The 24,299-nt window shown below is 36.1% G+C and overlaps 2 long non-coding RNA genes across 6 annotated transcripts; both read left to right on the forward strand.

Annotated features, from left to right (window-relative positions):
* The first annotated feature begins 10,019 nt into the window (after positions 1-10,019).
* Positions 10,020-12,614, forward strand: LOC131603976 (uncharacterized). Of its 3 annotated transcripts, none has more exons than XR_009284559.1 (5): positions 10,020-10,610; positions 10,753-11,098; positions 11,480-11,700; positions 11,847-12,204; positions 12,305-12,614. It is a non-coding gene; the product is annotated as an uncharacterized LOC131603976 (long non-coding RNA). The 3 variants fall into 3 exon arrangements; XR_009284560.1 differs by having other exon boundaries at positions 10,022-10,610; positions 11,847-11,983; XR_009284558.1 differs by having other exon boundaries at positions 10,024-10,610; positions 11,847-11,946.
* An 8,609-nt stretch (positions 12,615-21,223) lies between these two features.
* On the forward strand, positions 21,224-23,818 carry LOC131603977 (uncharacterized). Of its 3 annotated transcripts, none has more exons than XR_009284562.1 (5): positions 21,224-21,814; positions 21,957-22,302; positions 22,684-22,904; positions 23,051-23,408; positions 23,509-23,818. It is a non-coding gene; the product is annotated as an uncharacterized LOC131603977 (long non-coding RNA). The 3 variants fall into 3 exon arrangements; XR_009284563.1 differs by having other exon boundaries at positions 21,226-21,814; positions 23,051-23,187; XR_009284561.1 differs by having other exon boundaries at positions 21,227-21,814; positions 23,051-23,150.
* The last annotated feature ends 481 nt before the right edge of the window (positions 23,819-24,299 follow it).

Raw genomic sequence — 24,299 nt, forward strand, 5'->3', positions numbered from 1 at the left:
CGGCGATAGCATGTGTTGCTCAAGTCATAAGAATGTCTGGAAGTGAAGAGATACGATAAGGGGCTGTTTGGAATATGATAGAGTTGAAGAGAATGAGTTTTGGAGAGAGATTTTCGTAAGTAAAACGCAGGAAAATTGCTGAATAGCTGCGGAACTTCGAAAATTCATAACTGGAGTTCTGGACATCCGAATTGAGTTCCGTTTGAAACGTCGGAAAGCTAACGAGATGAACTTTGTTATAAAAATGGTTGCAGCAGCTGTAAGATAATTAATTGTGACTGGATGACGTTGGAAAGAGGTGAAGTTACGGTTACTCTTGTTCTTAGAATTAGACTTGTTTATTGGTACTGCACGGGATGTCAGTGTCAGTGTTGAACGGATTTAAGGAATAATTAGAAGGTTTGTTGAGAAGTAATTTTAAGAATTGGATGTACCATTTGAAGAGTTTTGGGAATACCGTATAGAGCGTCGCTGCATGATGTCGATGTTGCATTTCGGATAACGATGGAAAGTTCATATCTTGGGTTTCGAGTGTCAGATTGACGTGTCGTTTGAACCTATGAAGAGGAGAGATTATGTTCTATCTTATGGGAGAGTTATAAATACAGTAGAATGATCCTATGAGGAGATATTTTAAAGTCGGTTACGGAAGTGTGAAACTTGTTGAATAAGAATGCCTACTATCGTGATTGTTTGAAACGAAGTTGAGTAGAACATGTTGTTGATGAATAGGTTGATGAGATGTTCGGTAATAAAGATGGTTTGAGTGCCGATGAATTTTAGTGAAGAGTGCATTAGTAGTAAATATGGAATAAACTTTGGAACTCTTGGAATCGTATTTGTGATGGCAAAGTAACGATAAGTATAAAAGAAGAATTTTAGAGGATTTCTGACACCTATTGATGTGAGGAAGACTTCGTTGAGATTCCGAGTAGAATGATATTTGGACGTGAAGGATGTCATGGAATTTGGATTAAAACCACGAGTTATGAATGTGGTCTTGGTCTTGCAGGTTAGTTGTATGGTTCAGGATTCGAAGTGTTTGGTGATCATAAGAGTTGAAGTACGTCTTTGGTCAGAAAGGGGCTTAATATGAGGCAACAGAGATGGTTAGAGTATATTTTTTTTTAGGATTAAGATTTTGGTTTGAATTACCATCCTGGTAAGAAAAATGTTGAGCTATTGTGTTGCGTAGGAAGTCTTTAAATATGTCGGTGCTAATGGTGAAGGAGTTAGATTTAATTGGACAATTTAGAGACTTGAGTTGGTATGTGAAGGTGATCTTAATAGTGTTAGTTTGGGTATGCTAAGGCGGGCTAGTGGTATTCTTGACGAGATTAGAGAAGGTCAGAAAGATGATGTTGAGTTGATCGATAGGTTGACTTTGAATTACCAAGGTAAAGGCGGTGAATTCAGAATCGGCGAGAACAGTGTAATGAGGTTGAGTGATTGGATTTGTGTAACTGATGTTTTGAGCTTCGGAAGAATATTCTAGAAGAAGGACACCGTAGTGAATTATTGAACTATGATGATGCTAATGAGTTTGAGTGCAAACTCGGAAAGGACACTATTATGTAGTAACGACGGTTTATGCTTATATATGGTTGTCGGCTATCTATTGACAAATTAAGGACTTGATCACCCTTAATCTCTTGTTAGTAGTAGACGAAAATCATATAGATGAGATGAGCTTGTTTTGTTACCTTAATGGTATAAGATGTGACGAATGCTAAGCCGCGGGAATAATCACTCACTATGTTGTGTGAACTTATGAAGAGGTGAATATGAAAGAGTGCAACATAATGAACAAATGACTTAAGACGGGTAATCAGAGTCGCGCAGCGAAAGTGTGATGTGGAGTAGTGTTATGAGTACTACTTATGGGAAGTAAGGAATTAATATGTCGGAAGCCTACATAGATAATATGTATTGATCTATATGTTGGATTTAGAATCCAGTGGATGTAAGGATGTCGTGTCGAAGAATTATAACTCTTTTGAATAATTTCCGAGATGATGAATATGTCATTACGGTTGTACGTAGTTAACGAGTATGTATTCGGCGAAACTAAAACGAAGGATTGATAATATATGATGCTGTAATAATTTTGTGCTGTTATTGAAGTGATATTGTAAGCGATGGTGAAGGAGTTAGATTTAATTGGACAATTAAATCTAACTCCTTCACCAATAGTCCTACACTCTATGAAGGACGGAGTTGATTTGATTCTTAGTAGGGAGCGTGACTTAGTTGAGCTATTTTGTAAGCGATGGTATATTGAGGCTGATGAGTGTGTACTTGTTCTGATGGTTAGGATGTTTAAATAGAGGAAGTAAATCAGGAATTGGTTTTCGTTGGATGCGAGTAAGGATTGCTAAATGGTAGATTAGCACCATGAATGATGAAGAATGATTCTTGAAACGAATGAGTAAAGAGAGTCGGAATCGGATAAAACTCAGAAATCTAATTGGTGTAGATGATTGTAATGAGTAGTCGGAGTAGTGTAGCGGAAGCAGAATGTAAAGTGTTGGATAGTTGATGGTGTGACTTAAGAGGAGTCAGGTAATTTGAATTCAATGGTATAAAAAAATACTATTATTGAGTTTCTTGACGGAAGCAGTTGGTGAAAAGTGTAAGTATTACTTTATCGCTCAGATGGAAGAGTGTGTCTAAGGTTGGTACGTTTGGTAGATGGAATGCATTAGTGCAGTGTTGATCAATGTGATCATACCATGGTTGCGTAATTATATTATTCAAATGTTGGGCGTATTGTATGAGTCGTACCTCAATGTACTATTGTTGTTAACCTTTTGGAGGTATAACGGGTAGTACTCCTTTGAGTAGTCAAATGCGACGTAAGAACTGGGATTTGAATGTATGAAACATGTTTCCTGTTGGTTATGTCAGATGGATTTTTGGGGATTGACTGATGGTAATGTTAATTGAGAGCTGGAGACTCAGGTAAAGGACTCTTATACGAGCTGGTTACTTGAGGTATGTTTTCGAGGACGAAAACTCTTTTAGTGGGGGAGAGTTGTAACACCCCATATTTTATAATTTTAATTTAATTGGAAATTAAATTATAATTTAGAATTATTTGGTATTTTGTTGAATTATTGGAGAATTATGGATTAAAGGCCATTGGGCTGGAGTGGTGAGATTAGTAGTATGGGGGTGCTAAGTGAGTAAGCCCATTACTAATTATTTTATGTTTTCATAAAATAAAGGAAATAAGGAAAATTGGGAAAAAGGAAAAAGGAACGTGAAAAGCAGAGCAGAGGAGATGAGAGATTGGAAAGCAGATACGTGAAAGAGGAATAGAAGAGGAAGAGGGCTAATCAAGATCTTTGGCTAAGGTAAGGGGGGACTCTTCCGGTTAATATCTTTTATCGTATTATAGATAATAGGACTGATTTAGATGCATTGTTTGTGTCAATTGGTTATATGATGGATTGGGGTTTTGGGATGATTTTGAGGGGAATTGTATGATTTGATGAATTGTATGATTATATGATTGTTATGATGGTTAAATGATCCTCTTTGTGTGTTATATTTGTGTTATAACATGTATGTGGCTGATATGGTGGTATTTGAGGTTCATGATATAACTTGATTTGGGTTTTGGGGATTTTGGGATAAATCCCGTAATGCTGTCAATCGCTGTGAGATCTCTGATTTTTGCCAGTTCGCGCCGCGAAGGTAGGTTGGCGCCGCGAAGGCGACAAAATATTGTCAGTTCGCCCCGCGAACATTGTGCGCGTCGCGAAGGCGTCGATTTTGGGTGACGCGTCGCGAAAGACGGATGGCGCCGCGTGCTGATGATAATATTTGAAAAAAGGAAGGATGTGTAATTTTCAAACCGTAAGCCCGTTTTAGACGCCGTTTTGAACGTCGTCCCTTAAATTGAATGCTCTACCATATTAAATAAATAAAACAACAGTTACTTGATTTTATTTTGAAAAGTATCGTTTTCTCCAAATGTGGTTTATTCTTGTTTTGCATAGTTGATGAGGTGCAATGATTTGTGGTTTGCATAATTGAATATGTGCAATGATGTGTGTTGTTATAATGTGATTGCTCCTGATTGTTATGCAAATGGATGTTGTTCATGGTAAATATGGTTATCATGCGTTTTGATGAATGATGATGTAAATACTCTGTTGTTGTTGGGTTGATTTGTTGTACTTGGTATACGATTGTGAGAGGTGCTATTGTTGTTGCACTGTGTGGTGGATGTTATATCTGTTATGATGTTGTGGTTGTAACTGGTGACTGATATACATATATTGTTGATGTAAAATATATGTTTGTTATGGTTGAGAAATAGCATAACTGTGTGTGGCTATTGATTATTGTGTTGGTTGATGATTATGACATCTGGTTGTTTATTGTTGATGATGAGCATGTTATGGTTGATACATGCATTTCATAATCATCATGTGGCTGATCCTTGACGATGGTGGATCAGTGGTAGCTAATTCCCATTGTGTGGAATTAGTGAGTGGGTGTTGCCGTATCCTTGACGATGGTGGATCGGTGAGTTGGGTTATCCCAGATTTTGGTACCACATGCATATAGTTGCATTTGCATTAGGCTACTTGTGTTATTATAACATGAATGGAAGATTGTCCAATGTTATAATATGTGATGATTGTGTAATGGCTATGATTTGTTTGTATGAATTATGGTGTTGTTTCTTGGTAATGTATTCTATTTGTTGTTGTATGTTGATGAGTACTTCCTGACAATCTGAATATAATGAAATTGGATGAATAATGTGACTATGATGTGTTATTGTTTATGATTCGATAACATTTGTTAATTGTGAATGAGACTCACCCTTACTGTTGACATTTTCAGATTGAGGATAGCGGCTTTTGGCTCGGTGAGGATTAGCTCATGAGTCAGTTTATTTGGTATAGCGTCAGTGTCATGCTCTGATATTGTAACACTGGGGGAACGTTAGTTTAGAGTTTATGATGATACTCTATTTTGTTGTTATTGGAGTAATTTTGTGAGATATTGCATAGATGATGTTATGCTTATCTGTTGATTAATGTTACGCTGTATAGAAACATGATTTTGTTAAATGGATGATTTTCCCCTAAGTGAAGCATGACAATTGATTTATGATAATTTGTTTTAAATTGAATTGTGGCACCCTTGTTTTCATGTTTTACTCTGAATTATTTTATTAATTTCCGCAGGGTTTAGAAGGGTGTTACACCTCGTAAAATTTCAGAAGTTCGATTTTGAACCTTTATCAGGCCACATCATCCAAAAGTGTGATGTGGCAACTTTTTTTTAATTTTTTATTATTATTTTTAATGACTCGCTTGGCTTATGTGGCATTTTAATTATTTTTTATTTATTTTAATTCCACATGGCAGTTTTATTATTATTTTATTGTTTGGTTCTTAACTAATTAAATGAGAAAGCTTAAAAAATTGGTCCCATGGGATATTGAACCCATGACCCAAAGTACACATGAAACTCAACTTTACCACTGAGCTACGTTTTGGATTGTGTTATGCAATTTCCTTAGCTAAAATATAATAACTACTGAGTTGGTTGCGTTTTTAATTAATATTAATTTAATTTATATTAATGTTTATATTTAATTTAATTTATTTTAATTTAATTAATGTTATTTTGTTCTTAACGTTATATTTAACTTAATTAATTTAATTTAAAGAGTTAATATACATGCTTATTTCTAATTTAATTTAAAGACCTTATATAAATGTTCATTTAACTTAATTTAATTTAATGTTTATATTAATGTTTATATCTAATTTAATTTAATTTAATTAATATTATTTTACTGTTAACGTTATATTTAACTTAACTAGATTGTTGACCCGTGCGATGCACGGGTATTTTCGAAATGAAAAACTATGATACTCGTTAAATTGTGTGTTGCATGGTTTTTATTATAATATATTTATAAAAAAAATTTACATCAAAATATGATTATTCTTTTAAGAAAATTCATAATTTTGATAAATTCATAATTTTTGAATTACTCCATTGAATCACTTTTGACAGAGGTTTTTCAAAGTAAATATGATTTTCCTTGCAATATTTTATCTTCGCTAAACCTGCAAAAATATATATTGTATTTTATAAGAAAATAAAATAAATGTGTATGAAGTTTAACAAAAAGATAAACAAATTTATAAATAGTTATTAGGAAAAAAATATTCTTACTGATTGAAATAGTTATGAGACATGCAGATTCTAGAAAAGAATAAATAGGTAGAAAATGTTAGCAAATGAAATTGAAAAAAAAATCGTTGTTATGAGATATGAAAATCCTAGAAAAGAACAAATAGGTGAAAAATGATACAAAATGAAATTGGTAAATGATGAAGGTAGTATCATGAGTGATTATAAAGGTGTGTAAAAATGCAAAAAGACACTATTTTATAACCGTTTTTTTAGACTATTATTAATACTGTTAATAATATTAACAACATTTCATTAAAACATTCCATAAAAAATAGAAGAATTTAAAATTTTAACTCTTTTACGTTACATAAAATAAATAACCATGATTATTGGATTAATCACTATTTATTTATCAATTGTTATTTATTTTGTCCATTTACTCATTATTCTATTTATTATTATTTATTTATGCTACATGAATGTAATCAATTTGTGAAAAAAACGTAATTGAATACTTATTACATACTCTTTATAATATAATTAACTTAAAATTTAGATTTTTTATGATTAATAAACATTTTTGTACAAACTCATAGATATAAATTGTTTTTTATTTTTTTAATTTCAAATAATTTAAATAATTATTATTATATTTTTTTAATATTACATGAATACATTTTAGTTTATATTATAATATTAATTTGTATAAATATAAATAATAAAATTTTAAAAACAAAAAAATATATAACTAATATACACTATAGAAACAATATTATATAATCTAACCTCTGAATTTTTTAATTTTCAGTTAAGACAATTTTTTGTAAAATAAAATATTCAAATTTAGAAATTCATAAAAATAATTTGATTTTTTTATAAACTAATAATATAAAAAATATTAAAGATAAACTCATCATTAAAGTGTATTAGTTAAAATTTAATAATTATTAAAATGAAATTTTATTTTATTTTATACTTACATATCATTATTAGTTATAATTTTAGTGATTATTAAAATAAAATTTATTTTTTAAATTAAAACCAAAACAGAAAAAATTAGAAAATTATTCAAATTATTTAAATTATTTATTGCAATACCTAAAAAAAGAACATTATTCAAATTATTTAAAACAGAAAAATTAGAAAATTAGTGTGATCATAATAGAAAAAAATTATCAAAGTTATTTACAGTTTTTAATATAATTTAAGAAAAAATTATTTAATATATTTATTTGCTGCAAATAAATTAAAATCGTATTTATATATATTTTTATTTTTTCTCTATTATAAATTAATTATATAAAAGTTATTTAGAGTTTTTAATATAATTTAAGAAAAAATTATTTTTACATAAATAAGTTATTTCTCAAATGTTTTATATATTTAGATATTATATATTACATATTTATATAATTGTTATTATTATTTGTGATTTCATATTATATTATTATTACGATTATTATATTTATTTATTTTATTTTTTATATAGAGTTAAATTAATAAAAGTCAAAATTATAATTTTTGTTTAGATTTATTATCGATGTGACATGTGGCAAATTTGGTTTAGAGATACTACCAAGGTGACATGTGGCTAGGGTTGCCATCATGACAACCTTGGATTTATATATACTAGGTATATGGCCCGTGCGTTGCACGGATTTGATTATAATTTTTACCTTAATATTTTTCAAATGAAAAAAATATATTTAATTAATTATAGTTAATTATAATCTTATGATTAAATTTGTTTTAAAATTGTATTAAATATAAATAAAATTTTAACATTATGAAAATACTTAATGATTATATATATATATATATATATATATATATATATATATATATATATATATATATATATATATATATATATATATATATATATATATATATATATATATATTATGTTTTTTAAATTTGAAAGATCACATTTACGTGAAATAATGCAATATTTTTAAAAATAGTTATGTTTAATTGTTTGTATATATTATTTGTGATTAATCATTAAATTTATAATACGAATAAGTGTTTAATTTATAATTTACAGAAACTATGAATTTTTTAATTTAATGTCAAGTCCAAAAAAGTTTTAAATCATATATTTTCTAGATTTTTTTTTTAAATCATATATTCTCTAGATTTTTTTTTAAAATTATAATATATCATACCATATTGATTTTTTCTGTAGTGTTCCTATGTTAATCAAGTAACTCCATTTTATTTCATGATTTTTTTGTTTGTTTATTATAGTGGAAGAGGTATGTTATGACATGATTGATAAATTGTTTACTTCATGAGATATAAAAAAAACTATTATTTATTATAGAAAACTATTATTTATTATGGGTTAATGTTTATCAGTAATTGTCGCACGCTCGCGAAAAATGAACAGAGTCGCCACCAATTTATTTATCCCATAAGGGAAAGGAATACCAGGAAACCTAACGAAGGAAGGAACAAGGTCTTGCGACCAGAGAATCTAGGTACGGGAGTCGGTTACGCAAGGGGAAGGTATTAGCACCCCTCGCGCCCATCGTACTCGATGGTATCCACCTATGTTTGTTTCTATCTAAAGGGTGTGTAACTATGTCTATGTCTAAATGCGAATGCATGCAAAAAGAAATACGGGGAAAAGAAGGAATTATTTACAAGTGTGCTCGTTCAAGCCCCGCGACTTGATGCCTACGTATCCTTTTCAGGAATCAGAGCGCCGTAGTTCGGCTCCATAGTTTTGTTTGTTTTTGTGTTTTTTAGTTGGGCGGCGTTAACGTTCGCGCTCTTGCACAAGGGGACAACCTAGGATGCAATGGAGCGGAAATAACGGTGCCCTTAAGAAAGCGAGAGAAGAGAGAGAGAGTTTGAGTGTTTCGAGGAAATCCCTTAAGCAAGGGAAACTCGAGTTACTCTTTGGTTTGTGTTTTTTAGAGGTTGGGAACTTACGCCTGAATGGAACCCTTAAGCAAGGGAGCTCCAAGCACTCGAACATCCCTTAAGCAAGGGAAGTTACAAGCTATCATTCCCTTTTTATTAGTCAAAGTATTTATTAGTCATTTTTTATGAGTTTTCTTGGTGTCTTTTAAAGGGATTAAATCCAAGTATTTTTAGATGTTTTATGGTTGTAAAAAGAAAAAGAAACTAGCCTAAGTATGAAGGGAATTTCTACCTAATGTTATCATGGTTTCTACCTAAGGTTAGGATTTAAGGAAGCATGAAAATTAAAGCAAAAAGTGGAGAATGATACAATGGTACAAAGTTACATACAAGCATGAAGCAACAAGTCAAAATATAGTACTAAAATGATGTAAAATACTACTATTTTTATATGGTGATTTTTAAGGGAGAATTGAATTACAAATCAAGCAAAAAAAAGACTAAAAGAAAATAGCCTAAAACTACTTTTTTTTATATTGATTTTTTTTTATATGTCAAGAATTGGATTAAAGGTCTAAAATGTATGAGAAAGATTAGTATTTTTAATGTCTAAAAGAAATGACAAAAAAACTATTTAAAATACAAAAGAAACAATTTAAAAAAAGGAAACAAGGGGTGAAATCCTGAATTGCAGGGGTGCCATTAGCAAACAGGGCGTAGGGCCCGGAGGGAAAGGCCCAGAAGTGTTTTTTTTTGTTTCAGAATCTCTTATGTCAAAAACGATAGCAGCATGGGCCAAGTGGGGGGTGAGCATAGCAAATAGTCCCACGGGTATTTGTTCAGGTCCACCATCATTTTTCTTGATCCAATTATTAAACTTCAATTATCCTAATAATCATATTAACCCAATTGAAATGTCATGGTTGTGTTCAATTAATCTCAATTAGTCCTAATTAATTCTAATTGATTCAGTTAAAACTATATGATAAAAAATAAAATTATAAGATAGAAAGGGGATTAGGGCTAACCTGTGTTTGTGACCCTTGAACTCTACGTTCTTCCTCTTCTCTTCTCGCGAGCTACGGCGGAGGGGCTCCGGCGAAGTCAAATTCAGACGCGACGGCCACCTTCCTTCGTTCTCAAACTCACTCTGATTTCACTTCCGGTCCTCTCTCGATCTCAGACTTTCTTCAGCTTTCATGACGCGTCAGGATTCTCTCAGATTCGCACTCGACTCCTCTCTCGGTTCAATCTCCCTCTCGATTCAAATCGTCACTCTCTCAACCTCGCCACCGGCAGTATGATGCAGTGTTATGGATGTGTGCAGAGGTACGTTCTTGCCTCGAATTGAAGTGTTGAATCGTTGGTGATTGAGGATGTTGCTGAATCGATTCGGAGACACAGCTTTTCCGTGAGGATTTGAAGAAGATCGATGAAGAATTGCACAGGGAGAGATGAAGATTTGTGGTGATTGTTGAAGATTCTCTCTGAATCGAAGAGTGAAGATTCGAGGATGAAGAGAAAGGATTGGAGATTGAATCCAGAAGTTTGTTACGTTTCTGTTAGAGGTGAGTTTCTTTGTATGAATCTCTGTATTTCGGTGTTCGACACTTCTTCTTCTTCTTTCTATGAATCTTTTGAGTTTTCTCTGCGATAGTGTTGCTGTGTATGTTGAGCGTTGAAGTGAGATTGTTTTCTTGTGAATTTCAGTGGTGATTGAAGGAGGTCGATTGGAGATGAAGGTGATGGAAAGAGATGGATGAAGCTCTGAAAGATGAAGAATCGAGTAGAGTGGTTATGAAGAAGATGGCTTGGAGAACGGTGGGAGAGATTGAAGATGAGAGTGAATGGTGGTGGATGAGCGTGTATGCTATGGTGAATGAGTGTGGAAGTTCAGAAATGGTGAAAAATGGATCGAGAGAGAGAATCTGAAGATGATGGTTCGATTATATAGAGGTTGAAGGAGAGGAAATCAGTTAGAAGTTGAAGAACCTGGGCCGTTGGATCGAAGTAGTTAGTTAAAGGAATGGAAGGTGTGGATTGAGTCTGTCAAGAGGTTAGTTATTTCTGTTTTTCTGTTGAAAGTTTGTTATGAATCTGTTACTGGTTGTTATAACTGTTATAGGTAGTTGGAATGTTACTGATTTGTTATGTAGTTACAGGAAGTTACTGGCTGCTGAATGTTAGTTATGGTGAATAGGTACTTAGTATGATCTTGATGTTAGTAAGAAAACCTGTAATCCCTGTTATGCATGTTAGCCATATGAATGTCTTTGGTCATTATTTTTCTTCTGCACTGATTATAATGAGTCTGCTTTGCAATTTCGAAAACGAACGGGGGTTATCATTGTGCTGAACCGGTGTTTCCTTTTGGTTTTGGCTCGAACTTGAATTGCGACTGATGCATTCTTGTCTCTATTTTTGTGATTTGATGCAGGTGTTTGATTCTGACTGTTAATCAATATGTCACAATTCTCGGCCAAGCCTGATGTTTTATGCACCGGCCTTGCCGCGGTGTGACTTTGAATTGGTTCTAAACAGATGCCAGCGGGATAGTGTAAGCACGAAGTCAAATTCTGATGTGTCTGAGTGTGCAGAGCTGGAAAGATTCTCAATTCGGTATAATTAGAAGTCGCGGGTGGCTCCTTCGACCGTATGGTAACCACTCTCTTTGCTGCAGGATTTTTTTTTTTATGGTTTAATTTATGTCTGTATCGTGTTAGAGATCGTGCTGAAATTCTGTTATGCTTGAACCGGTTCATGTATTTGGATAAAATGTATATTGCTGGTTCTATTGTGTGCAGGGCTGACAGCGACATGGCGTTTGCTTGCAGACGGAACAAGATGATGAGCGTGGTTGCAATTTGAGGCTCCGTGATGTGTCTCAGGTCTGATTCAGTACAGGTACGAACCGGGCGTAGATTGAACGGAGTTGTGACAGGTTAAAAACTAATGTAATCTTTGAATGTGTTTGTGGTAATTTGTTCGAAACTGAACTGAATGCGAACTGTCGTGCTATGAACTTTGAGATGGAGATTGGATTTGGATTGTATGGAAACAACGGGGATTAGCTTTTTTCTGTCAGGATCGGAATGTACAACTTGGTTAATTGATGTTAGTTTGAAATCAAAAATCAAAATGTTGGAAACTTAGTATGCTAAGGTTCTGTTATTTTTGTTACGGCAAATTGCCTGTGATGCTTTGTGGATTAATTTTTGGAAATAATGGTTTGGACTAGTACTGATGCTGCTTGAATTTTTAGGTGTATGCAGTGGGGTCTGAAGGTGTATTTGGCATGAGGATTCAAGAGTTGAGGATTAAGCAGAATGATATGCACTTGCCGATTGAGATCCCATTTCGCCACTCACATGTCTGGTAGTTACACGTTGAAATCGTCTCATAACTGGATGGTAAAGCCATGTAGAAATAGCACACGATTCTGAAGGACAAATTCTGATGTAATCCTTTTTTATTAAGGTGTAGCATCATGATATCTTGTAGTAACCTTTTTTTGAATTTTTGCATGGTGGTAAGTTTTTGCATGGCTATATGTAATATATGATTAATGATGAGTCCGATGCATGATACCTCCTTATCCCCCTTTTTTTTTGTTGCAAAAATATATAAATACCAATGGAACTAATAGTCATGTAACCTTGTTCAACATAAATCCTCCATGGCTTTATTTAATCCCATCTTGATATTGAGTCCAAGAGAATATGGATGGGAAGAATTTCGGTGTTGAACTTGTTAGAATAAAGCTTTGAATATCAAGAGGATCACTTTTGAGCACCCATTTTCACCATTGACTCTTTTAATTTGCAACTTGACCAAGCATCGTAAGATAAAAGTATAAGATAATCCCTTATGGACTTCGGTCACAAAGTCAAAGTTTCATCAAATGCTTTCAAAAATTGAAAGTGGCCCAATGCGACCTTCATATGAACGAATTCACACTCTTTTAATGAAGCCTCATACGAATAGCTTGTATTCCGAATAATCCGATGAACCAAACTTTTGAATTTGTGGATGAACCAAATGAAACCCTAGCAATAAGATGATCATAGGAACAACCCTGAAAATCCACCAATTGACACAAGCATAGTGAAATGAACCTCAATCCATGACCAATTGAAAACCTCAATAGAAACAAGCTTGTACAAGGTATGAATTTCAAACAACGTGAAACCTCAGCTCCATGTACAACCTCGATCCCTTGCCATGTTTGTTGATTAATGAGGCATGATGTGTTAAATGACCTAGTGGAGGTATGCCGATGAAATGTGAGTCTAAAGCCAGTTAGAAATTAAAGGGTAGGACAAATTTGGGGTATGACAGCTGCCCCTATTTAATCGTCTTAAACCTGAAGGTGAGATTGACGCTAGTCTTTCGAACGTTCAAGGTAGAAGAAGATTAAATATCAAAGTACCAGAAATTTGTCCTGAAAAGAAGATGGTGTAAGCGTTATCCTTATTTTTTATCTTGATATCTGCTGGGGAAAGAGAATTTTTATTTTTATTTTTCTGGTGGAAGAATTTACAATGAGTAATGGATTTGAATGGTGGTAGTAAGTAGCGTGGTAACGGTGCGAATACAAGGTTCTCAATGGAAATGATTGTTGTATGAAACTATGATTGGAAAGTATGGGTTTGATGGAAAGGTAGGACCTACGATCCACAAGAAATGAAAAAGATGAGGATAAGGTCAACGGACCTACGATCCACAAGAAATGAAAAAGATGAGGATAAGGTCAACGGACCTACGATCCATAAGAATGAAAAAGATGAGGATAAGGTCAACGGACCTACGATCCACAAGAAATGAAAAAGATGAGGATAAGGTCAAAGGACCTACGATCCACAAGAAATGAAAAAGATGAGGATAAGGTCAACGGACCTACGACCCATAAGAATTGAAAGAAAGGATAAACATCAACACTGGGGTTGGAGGACGTCAACGCTGAGGTTGGAGCATATCAACACTGAGGTTGGGGGACATCAACACTGAGGTTGTGAAAGGAAAGGCGTCGACACTGAGGTCGAGGACATCAACACCGAGGTTGGGACGAGGAAAGATAAACATCGACACTGAGGTTGTGAATAACGATTGGCATCGACACAGAGGTCGGTGAAGGAGTGATAGGCATCAACACAGAGGTTGGACAAGGAAAGGATAAGCGTCAACACTGAGGTTGAAAAAGGAAAGGTATCGACACTGAGGTCGAAGGAAGAAAGAATTAATATCAACACTGAGGTTGGAAATTGGGGATTAGTTTTGAAATGGTTTGCCAGGACGGAAGGCAAAGGATACACAACACGGGGGTTGGATCTAAAAGTTTTCCCGCACGAGGGATGGGATCACGAAGACTAGTGACGACTAGACTTGATCGGTAAACATTGGCAATTCACGGAGATGTTGATGCTGGTGAAGCATAAGAATTACATTAATCCCTCAGGCCAAAGGCGGGGTGTAACTCTTCAAGAGCGGCAATCGTTCGAATTGCCACACACCAAGTATGGTTATTCAAATGATTGAAAAATGAGGTGGGTTGAATGCCCACCCTCACTCACACTCTAATCTTCACGCAGCACACGGGAAATAACCTCGGAGACAATGATTCTGACGAAGAAAGACAGGAGAGAGAAGATAAGATTTCTTTTTGGGATTGAGAATACCAGGTATTGGCACCATGGTTTGAGGAGATTTGTGATGTAGTAGCAGATATCAAATGGAGTTTGTAAGGATAACTTTTTTATGTGGGGAAGTATCGTCGTCTTGATTGAGTGGTGATTTGTATTATCTGGCTTATGCTTTGATGCATGTTTGAATTTTTCTATGGCGTAATGATCCGCTTTGACGGATATGCTACGCTTTTGAGGATGCAATGCTATATGCAATGGGTTCTATATGCAAAAGCGTTAGTGAGATAGAGAAGCATGATCATTGGGGTCCGTTGCTTGTTGTCTTGAGATGCCAATATGAATCGGTGTTGGAAACCCTACAGTACCAAAGACTATTGGCAGCTGCCTTGAGGGTTAGAATGTAGCTTTGTTGGGGAGGAAGTGACTTCATTTGACTTTCCCTACACCTTGTATTGCTTGGGGATGGTGAATTTGAGGAGATTCCCTCGATTCACCATGTTGAGGATGAGAGATTCAAACAAGGAGACCAGGTTGGGGGGAGTGGAACAAATTCCATGAGAAATAAACTCATGTGTTTGAGGAGAGACCAAAGTTCCAGGAGAAATAAACTTCTATGATTGGGGATAGACAATAAGGCTCAGAAGATTGTGCCCCAAGCTTCATGAACTACGAGGGAATTTGCCCCAAAGGATCCTTGGAGAGATTTGTCAAATATCGACGTAACTGCCCCAGATTGGTTGAACTCAAGAGAGATTCCTCGACTTAATTGCCCCAGATTGATCAAAGCTTGAATGGATGCCTCAGTTGACAGAGTCTTCACACAACTTGCCCCTTGGAGTAATCAGCCTTTGAAGTGAATGGCTCATGGAATCGATCAACTTTTTCTGCAGTTGTTCATTGCTTGATCTTCCTTGATGTCAGGTGTTTATTCACAAGTAAAAGATATTTGTTTTGAAGATGATAATCTTAATGCAATGCTCATGATAGTTTCGAAATCAAAGTTATTAAAACAAAGTTGTGACACTCAGTGTTTGAATTATTTGTCATATCGATATCAACATAAGTGGTAAGCAAAACATCTAGGAGTCAGTTTTACACAACTTGCTTTTGAAATAAACCCCGCTTCAATTAGGTCTTTTAAGGGTTGTAACGTGGTCTGGTTCACGGTTTCAGAAAGAAAGGATTTTAAGGCTCAAAGTCTAACCTAACCCACCCATTCTTCGTGATGTTCTCCAGTCCTAAGTTCAACTTAACCTGATACGAGCGTCCATCCTTCAAGAGGAGTTTGAGATGATTGAGGAATCAATGAAGTCTTCTCGGACATGGAAGTCACTCATTTTCTTTTTGGTGCCTGATCACACGACATTGTTCCTTTGATGAGGATCTTTATGTCGTAATCCTCGTTTTTCGTTTCTGTTTTGCATTTCCTTTTTTTTTTCCCTAACTTTTGCCTGGACAAATTCTTATTTTGGAGCCCAGCGGGATGCCCTAATTTTTGCCTAAGTCACTTGTTTTCAAGTTGTTGACTTAGCGGGCTTTCTTTCCTTTTTTATTCAATCTTTTCCTTTTTGTTATTGTTGAACAAGTCGTGTGATCCTGAATCTTTGAATTTGTTGGAAACGAGTGACTTCCTGAGTCTTTGATCGATGAGGGGTTACCATTGTGGCATTGACTTTCCTCAACCTTTTGAAAGATAACCATTATTGTATCCTCAGATGCGTACTTCTGATGAATTTTGATTGCTCGATCAGATTAATTGAATGCTACCCTGCCCCTGGGTTAAATGTGAGGGTTTTTTCTTTGGTATAGAAAAGAAACTCCTACTTCAAGGCTCAAAGGGGTTAACGAGGGTCTATCTCCCTTATATCTCCAGTGTTTGGGGATTAGAAACAATGCCTGTACATCCTCAGCGGGGTTTTATTCAAAAGCATACAATTAGAGATGTTGCATTTTTATTATTTTTCATCATTCTCCTTTTGATGTTTTTTTGCTTAACCAAGACTTTGATATCGACAGACAGAAAGATATGAGTGAACACGAATGGATTGATTCGAAACTAGCATATGCAATGCATTTTTATTTTTATTAAAAACAAACAAGTTTTACATGGAAGAAACATTTAACAAAACAAGGAATATTACAAATGAAAATGCAGAAATGAATTGATGATTGCCATGGTTGAGGAGGCTTGACTCCTTCTGGACTTGTTGATCTTGAATACTTTTTGTAGTTCCTTCCAATTACTTCAGATTACTTCCAAAGAAAACTCCAACGAAGTCACCAAAGAGTTGTAAATTTTTGTCTTACTTTAGGGATTCGAGCAATGCGAGTGATGCAAAGCTCAAGATAAGAGTACGTCTTGCTTATCCCTCGTGCGGGAGCCCCAAGCATAGATGTTGGAGAGATATTCACCATCAAACACGGAGGAACCTTGCGTGGTCATCAAACTTAGGGAAGCTATCTGTTGTAAGGAAAGACCAAAGCACCAACTGAAACATCAACCTCCACGGATACAACTGGGCACAAGAACCTTGAGAATGAGAGATGCTTCTACAGGAAATTCTTGATTACCTCTTGGAAAAAGAATCTGACGAAGTCACTCCAGAATTGGTAATGCTTTAAGGGATTCGAACAAAGCGAATGATGCAATGCTCAAGATAAGAGTACGTCTTGCTTATCCCTCGATCGGGAGCCCCATGAACCTTTCAATTTATATGAAGACCATTTGGAGTGAATGATATCACTTTGGAGTCAATGAGATCTTGGACCTTGTGTTTCAAAATATTACAATCCTCAGTTGAATGTCCAGATGTCCCAGAATGGTACTCGCACTTTGCATTTAGGTCATATCCTTGAGGAATCGGTGTTGGAGGGGGTTTAGCCTCCCTTAGTTCGACCAAGGATTCATTGAGTAAATGAGAGAGCAGTTGACTGTATGTCATGGGAATCGGGTCAATCTTTCTTGGTGGTCTTCTCGGCCTTCGTGGACCTTGTTGTTGGTAATTTTGGTGATAGTTAAGAACATGAACCTGAGGATAAGCAGGGAGTTCCTCTTCTCCATTCTCTGAAGTCGCATTTGTTTCATTTTTCTCTTCTTCAGTGAATTCAGGAATATTGGCCATATCTTGGATTTTACCCGTCTTTAAAGCATTTTCAATTCGTTCTCCTACGACAACCAAACTTGAGAATTCGGAGGAAGCACATCCAATCATCATGTTCAAATAAGGATCTTTCAGAGTATTCATGAACATGTCTACAAGCTCTCGTTCCAAAAGAGGAGGTTGGACTCTGGAAGCTAATTCTCTCCATCTTTGTGCATACTCCTTAAAAGACTCATCCACCTTCTGAGTTAAACTTTGAAGTTGTAGTCTAGTAGGAGTCATGTCACTGTTGTACTTGTAATGCTTGAGAAAAGCCTCTGCTAATTCATCCCATGTGCGGATATGTATTCGTTCAAGTCTTGTATACCATTCAAGGGATGCCCCACTTAGGCTATCTTGGAAGAAGTGCATGAGAAGCTTATCATTTTCTGCATACGGTGCCATCTTGTTGCAAAATGCCTTGATGTGACTCATCGGACAAGTGGTACCCTTGTATTTCTCAAAACTGGGGACTTTGAACTTAGCAGGAATTCTGATATCAGGCACTAGGCACAAATCAATAGCATTTAATCCTGAGGAGCTTCGACCTTCTAAAGCCTTCAATCTTTCTTCCAAGAGATGAAATTTCCTCTCATTTTCCTCAATTGGGAACTTGAAAGCTTCGAGTTCAGAATCGTTCTCATGGTGTAAATCCTCCTTGTTAGGAACTTCCACAGGCACAGGTTTTGATCCCCCATTAGCAACAGTAGTCGGAGTACTATTAGCCAATTTAGCAACACTTTGTCTGAGCTCTTCTTGCCCCTGAATAATAGAATTGAGAGTCTCCAAGAGTTGGGTCATCCTCTCCCCCATAGTATCCATATCCTTACGAAGTTCAGCCTGATTTTGTTCAAGACGGTCCATGATTCTCCTCTGATTAATCCTTGTATGATACGAATGTAGGGAAGTCAGCTTTGATGATGAAGCAGAAATCTGTTGAAAGGGACCCCAATTAGCTTCTGATGTGGAACCATGACATGCAATATGATATGAATGCAATGTTTCATTTCCGAGGAATCCTAAAGTCTTTTCACACATTCTTTCTTTTATCCTTTTTTGAAACTAAAGCTTTCTTTTTTATAGAATCTTTTCTTTTCTTTTTCCTTCTTTTCTATTTCCTTTTTCTTTTCATTTCTTTTTTGGAAATAGACTTTAGAATTCCTCACAAATGAAGTGGATAAAACAATGATGTTATGCAATGCAAGCATGGGATCAAGGGTCCACATAATCTGAGTAGCATATGTACAATCCTCTGAATAACTGATGTGAAGCTTCTGTACAGGCCAAGTGTCACAGGATCAAAGGTTCGACGCTTTTTTTGAATACCAGAATATCAAGCACCATGAGAACAGACCAAATAAAGGTCCGACCTCAACCATGAAGAAGCAATGGTATGTAGGAGCCAAGGTTTCCTGTCCCACCCCAATCTCACGGGTATGAATTCTAGACACGGACAGGTGGTCCCTAATGGTCACTAGGGTCTACAGTTCCCATGGGGTACAAAGTGTTTGAGGCAACAAGCGTGCCAGACACAGTGTTCCATGAAAGAACCTCGCCCAGTTGTGGTACCCCATATTGAACTCATCCATAGCAAGCGCTACGGTAGTCAACATGAGCATCCACGCTAATCCTATGTGTCTCTGGCCTGGGTAGTGGGCCTTTTACCTCAAAAACCCCCCACCTGCAAAACAGAACAGAAGACCCCAAGGAACACAGAATATAATCCATATGCATGATGTGCAAACAGAAATAAACATGATATGCAAGCAAAGACTAAGCATGCAAACACATATACAAGGTATAGACATAAAAACAAGTAAACACCCAGTAAATAAACAAACAAACGCAGGCTAGGATCGACTCACTAAGGATGGACCAGCAACAGGTCTAGCAACGTCCCCAGCAGAGTCGCCAGCTGTCGCACGCTCGCGAAAAATGAACAGAGTCGCCACCAATATATTTATCCCATAAGGGAAAGGAATACCAGGAAACCTAACGAAGGAAGGAACAAGGTCTTGCGACCAGAGAATCTAGGTACGGGAGTCGGTTACGCAAGGGGAAGGTATTAGCACCCCTCGCGCCCATCGTACTCGATGGTATCCACCTATGTTTGTTTCTATCTAAAGGGTGTGTAACTATGTCTATGTCTAAATGCGAATGCATGCAAAAAGAAATACGGGGAAAAGAAGGAATTATTTACAAGTGTGCTCGTTCAAGCCCCGCGACTTGATGCCTACGTATCCTTTTCAGGAATCAGAGCGCCGTAGTTCGGCTCCATAGTTTTGTTTGTTTTTGTGTTTTTTAGTTGGGCGGCGTTAACGTTCGCGCTCTTGCACAAGGGGACAACCTAGGATGCAATGGAGCGGAAATAACGGTGCCCTTAAGAAAGCGAGAGAAGAGAGAGAGAGTTTGAGTGTTTCGAGGAAATCCCTTAAGCAAGGGAAACTCGAGTTACTCTTTGGTTTGTGTTTTTTAGAGGTTGGGAACTTACGCCTGAATGGAACCCTTAAGCAAGGGAGCTCCAAGCACTCGAACATCCCTTAAGCAAGGGAAGTTACAAGCTATCATTCCCTTTTTATTAGTCAAAGTATTTATTAGTCATTTTTTATGAGTTTTCTTGGTGTCTTTTAAAGGGATTAAATCCAAGTATTTTTAGATGTTTTATGGTTGTAAAAAGAAAAAGAAACTAGCCTAAGTATGAAGGGAATTTCTACCTAATGTTATCATGGTTTCTACCTAAGGTTAGGATTTAAGGAAGCATGAAAATTAAAGCAAAAAGTGGAGAATGATACAATGGTACAAAGTTACATACAAGCATGAAGCAACAAGTCAAAATATAGTACTAAAATGATGTAAAATACTACTATTTTTATATGGTGATTTTTAAGGGAGAATTGAATTACAAATCAAGCAAAAAAAAGACTAAAAGAAAATAGCCTAAAACTACTTTTTTTTATATTGATTTTTTTTTATATGTCAAGAATTGGATTAAAGGTCTAAAATGTATGAGAAAGATTAGTATTTTTAATGTCTAAAAGAAATGACAAAAAAACTATTTAAAATACAAAAGAAACAATTTAAAAAAAGGAAACAAGGGGTGAAATCCTGAATTGCAGGGGTGCCATTAGCAAACAGGGCGTAGGGCCCGGAGGGAAAGGCCCAGAAGTGTTTTTTTTTGTTTCAGAATCTCTTATGTCAAAAACGATAGCAGCATGGGCCAAGTGGGGGGTGAGCATAGCAAATAGTCCCACGGGTATTTGTTCAGGTCCACCATCATTTTTCTTGATCCAATTATTAAACTTCAATTATCCTAATAATCATATTAACCCAATTGAAATGTCATGGTTGTGTTCAATTAATCTCAATTAGTCCTAATTAATTCTAATTGATTCAGTTAAAACTATATGATAAAAAATAAAATTATAAGATAGAAAGGGGATTAGGGCTAACCTGTGTTTGTGACCCTTGAACTCTACGTTCTTCCTCTTCTCTTCTCGCGAGCTACGGCGGAGGGGCTCCGGCGAAGTCAAATTCAGACGCGACGGCCACCTTCCTTCGTTCTCAAACTCACTCTGATTTCACTTCCGGTCCTCTCTCGATCTCAGACTTTCTTCAGCTTTCATGACGCGTCAGGATTCTCTCAGATTCGCACTCGACTCCTCTCTCGGTTCAATCTCCCTCTCGATTCAAATCGTCACTCTCTCAACCTCGCCACCGGCAGTATGATGCAGTGTTATGGATGTGTGCAGAGGTACGTTCTTGCCTCGAATTGAAGTGTTGAATCGTTGGTGATTGAGGATGTTGCTGAATCGATTCGGAGACACAGCTTTTCCGTGAGGATTTGAAGAAGATCGATGAAGAATTGCACAGGGAGAGATGAAGATTTGTGGTGATTGTTGAAGATTCTCTCTGAATCGAAGAGTGAAGATTCGAGGATGAAGAGAAAGGATTGGAGATTGAATCCAGAAGTTTGTTACGTTTCTGTTAGAGGTGAGTTTCTTTGTATGAATCTCTGTATTTCGGTGTTCGACACTTCTTCTTCTTCTTTCTATGAATCTTTTGAGTTTTCTCTGCGATAGTGTTGCTGTGTATGTTGAGCGTTGAAGTGAGATTGTTTTCTTGTGAATTTCAGTGGTGATTGAAGGAGGTCGATTGGAGATGAAGGTGATGGAAAGAGATGGATGAAGCTCTGAAAGATGAAGAATCGAGTAGAGTGGTTATGAAGAAGATGGCTTGGAGAACGGTGGGAGAGATTGAAGATGAGAGTGAATGGTGGTGGATGAGCGTGTATGCTATGGTGAATGAGTGTGGAAGTTCAGAAATGGTGAAAAATGGATCGAGAGAGAGAATCTGAAGATGATGGTTCGATTATATAGAGGTTGAAGGAGAGGAAATCAGTTAGAAGTTGAAGAACCTGGGCCGTTGGATCGAAGTAGTTAGTTAAAGGAATGGAAGGTGTGGATTGAGTCTGTCAAGAGGTTAGTTATTTCTGTTTTTCTGTTGAAAGTTTGTTATGAATCTGTTACTGGTTGTTATAACTGTTATAGGTAGTTGGAATGTTACTGATTTGTTATGTAGTTACAGGAAGTTACTGGCTGCTGAATGTTAGTTATGGTGAATAGGTACTTAGTATGATCTTGATGTTAGTAAGAAAACCTGTAATCCCTGTTATGCATGTTAGCCATATGAATGTCTTTGGTCATTATTTTTCTTCTGCACTGATTATAATGAGTCTGCTTTGCAATTTCAAAAACGAACGGGGGTTATCATTGTGCTGAACCGGTGTTTCCTTTTGGTTTTGGCTTGAACTTGAATTGCGACTGATGCATTCTTGTCTCTATTTTTGTGATTTGATGCAGGTGTTTGATTCTGACTGTTAATCAATATGTCACAATTCTCGGCCAAGCCTGATGTTTTATGCACCGGCCTTGCCGCGGTGTGACTTTGAATTGGTTCTAAACAGATGCCAGCGGGATAGTGTAAGCACGAAGTCAAATTCTGATGTGTCTGAGTGTGCAGAGCTGGAAAGATTCTCAATTCGGTATAATTAGAAGTCGCGGGTGGCTCCTTCGACCGTATGGTAACCACTCTCTTTGCTGCAGGATTTTTTTTTTTATGGTTTAATTTATGTCTGTATCGTGTTAGAGATCGTGCTGAAATTCTGTTATGCTTGAACCGGTTCATGTATTTGGATAAAATGTATATTGCTGGTTCTATTGTGTGCAGGGCTGACAGCGACATGGCGTTTGCTTGCAGACGGAACAAGATGATGAGCGTGGTTGCAATTTGAGGCTCCGTGATGTGTCTCAGGTCTGATTCAGTACAGGTACGAACCGGGCGTAGATTGAACGGAGTTGTGACAGGTTAAAAACTAATGTAATCTTTGAATGTGTTTGTGGTAATTTGTTCGAAACTGAACTGAATGCGAACTGTCGTGCTATGAACTTTGAGATGGAGATTGGATTTGGATTGTATGGAAACAACGGGGATTAGCTTTTTTCTGTCAGGATCGGAATGTACAACTTGGTTAATTGATGTTAGTTTGAAATCAAAAATCAAAATGTTGGAAACTTAGTATGCTAAGGTTCTGTTATTTTTGTTACGGCAAATTGCCTGTGATGCTTTGTGGATTAATTTTTGGAAATAATGGTTTGGACTAGTACTGATGCTGCTTGAATTTTTAGGTGTATGCAGTGGGGTCTGAAGGTGTATTTGGCATGAGGATTCAAGAGTTGAGGATTAAGCAGAATGATATGCACTTGCCGATTGAGATCCCATTTCGCCACTCACATGTCTGGTAGTTACACGTTGAAATCGTCTCATAACTGGATGGTAAAGCCATGTAGAAATAGCACACGATTCTGAAGGACAAATTCTGATGTAATCCTTTTTTATTAAGGTGTAGCATCATGATATCTTGTAGTAACCTTTTTTTGAATTTTTGCATGGTGGTAAGTTTTTGCATGGCTATATGTAATATATGATTAATGATGAGTCCGATGCATGATACCTCCTTATCCCCCTTTTTTTTTGTTGCAAAAATATATAAATACCAATGGAACTAATAGTCATGTAACCTTGTTCAACATAAATCCTCCATGGCTTTATTTAATCCCATCTTGATATTGAGTCCAAGAGAATATGGATGGGAAGAATTTCGGTGTTGAACTTGTTAGAATAAAGCTTTGAATATCAAGAGGATCACTTTTGAGCACCCATTTTCACCATTGACTCTTTTAATTTGCAACTTGACCAAGCATCGTAAGATAAAAGTATAAGATAATCCCTTATGGACTTCGGTCACAAAGTCAAAGTTTCATCAAATGCTTTCAAAAATTGAAAGTGGCCCAATGCGACCTTCATATGAACGAATTCACACTCTTTTAATGAAGCCTCATACGAATAGCTTGTATTCCGAATAATCCGATGAACCAAACTTTTGAATTTGTGGATGAACCAAATGAAACCCTAGCAA

Source organism: Vicia villosa, linkage group LG5 (genome assembly GCF_029867415.1).
Source record: "Vicia villosa cultivar HV-30 ecotype Madison, WI linkage group LG5, Vvil1.0, whole genome shotgun sequence".
Taxonomy (NCBI): Eukaryota; Viridiplantae; Streptophyta; class Magnoliopsida; order Fabales; family Fabaceae; genus Vicia; species Vicia villosa.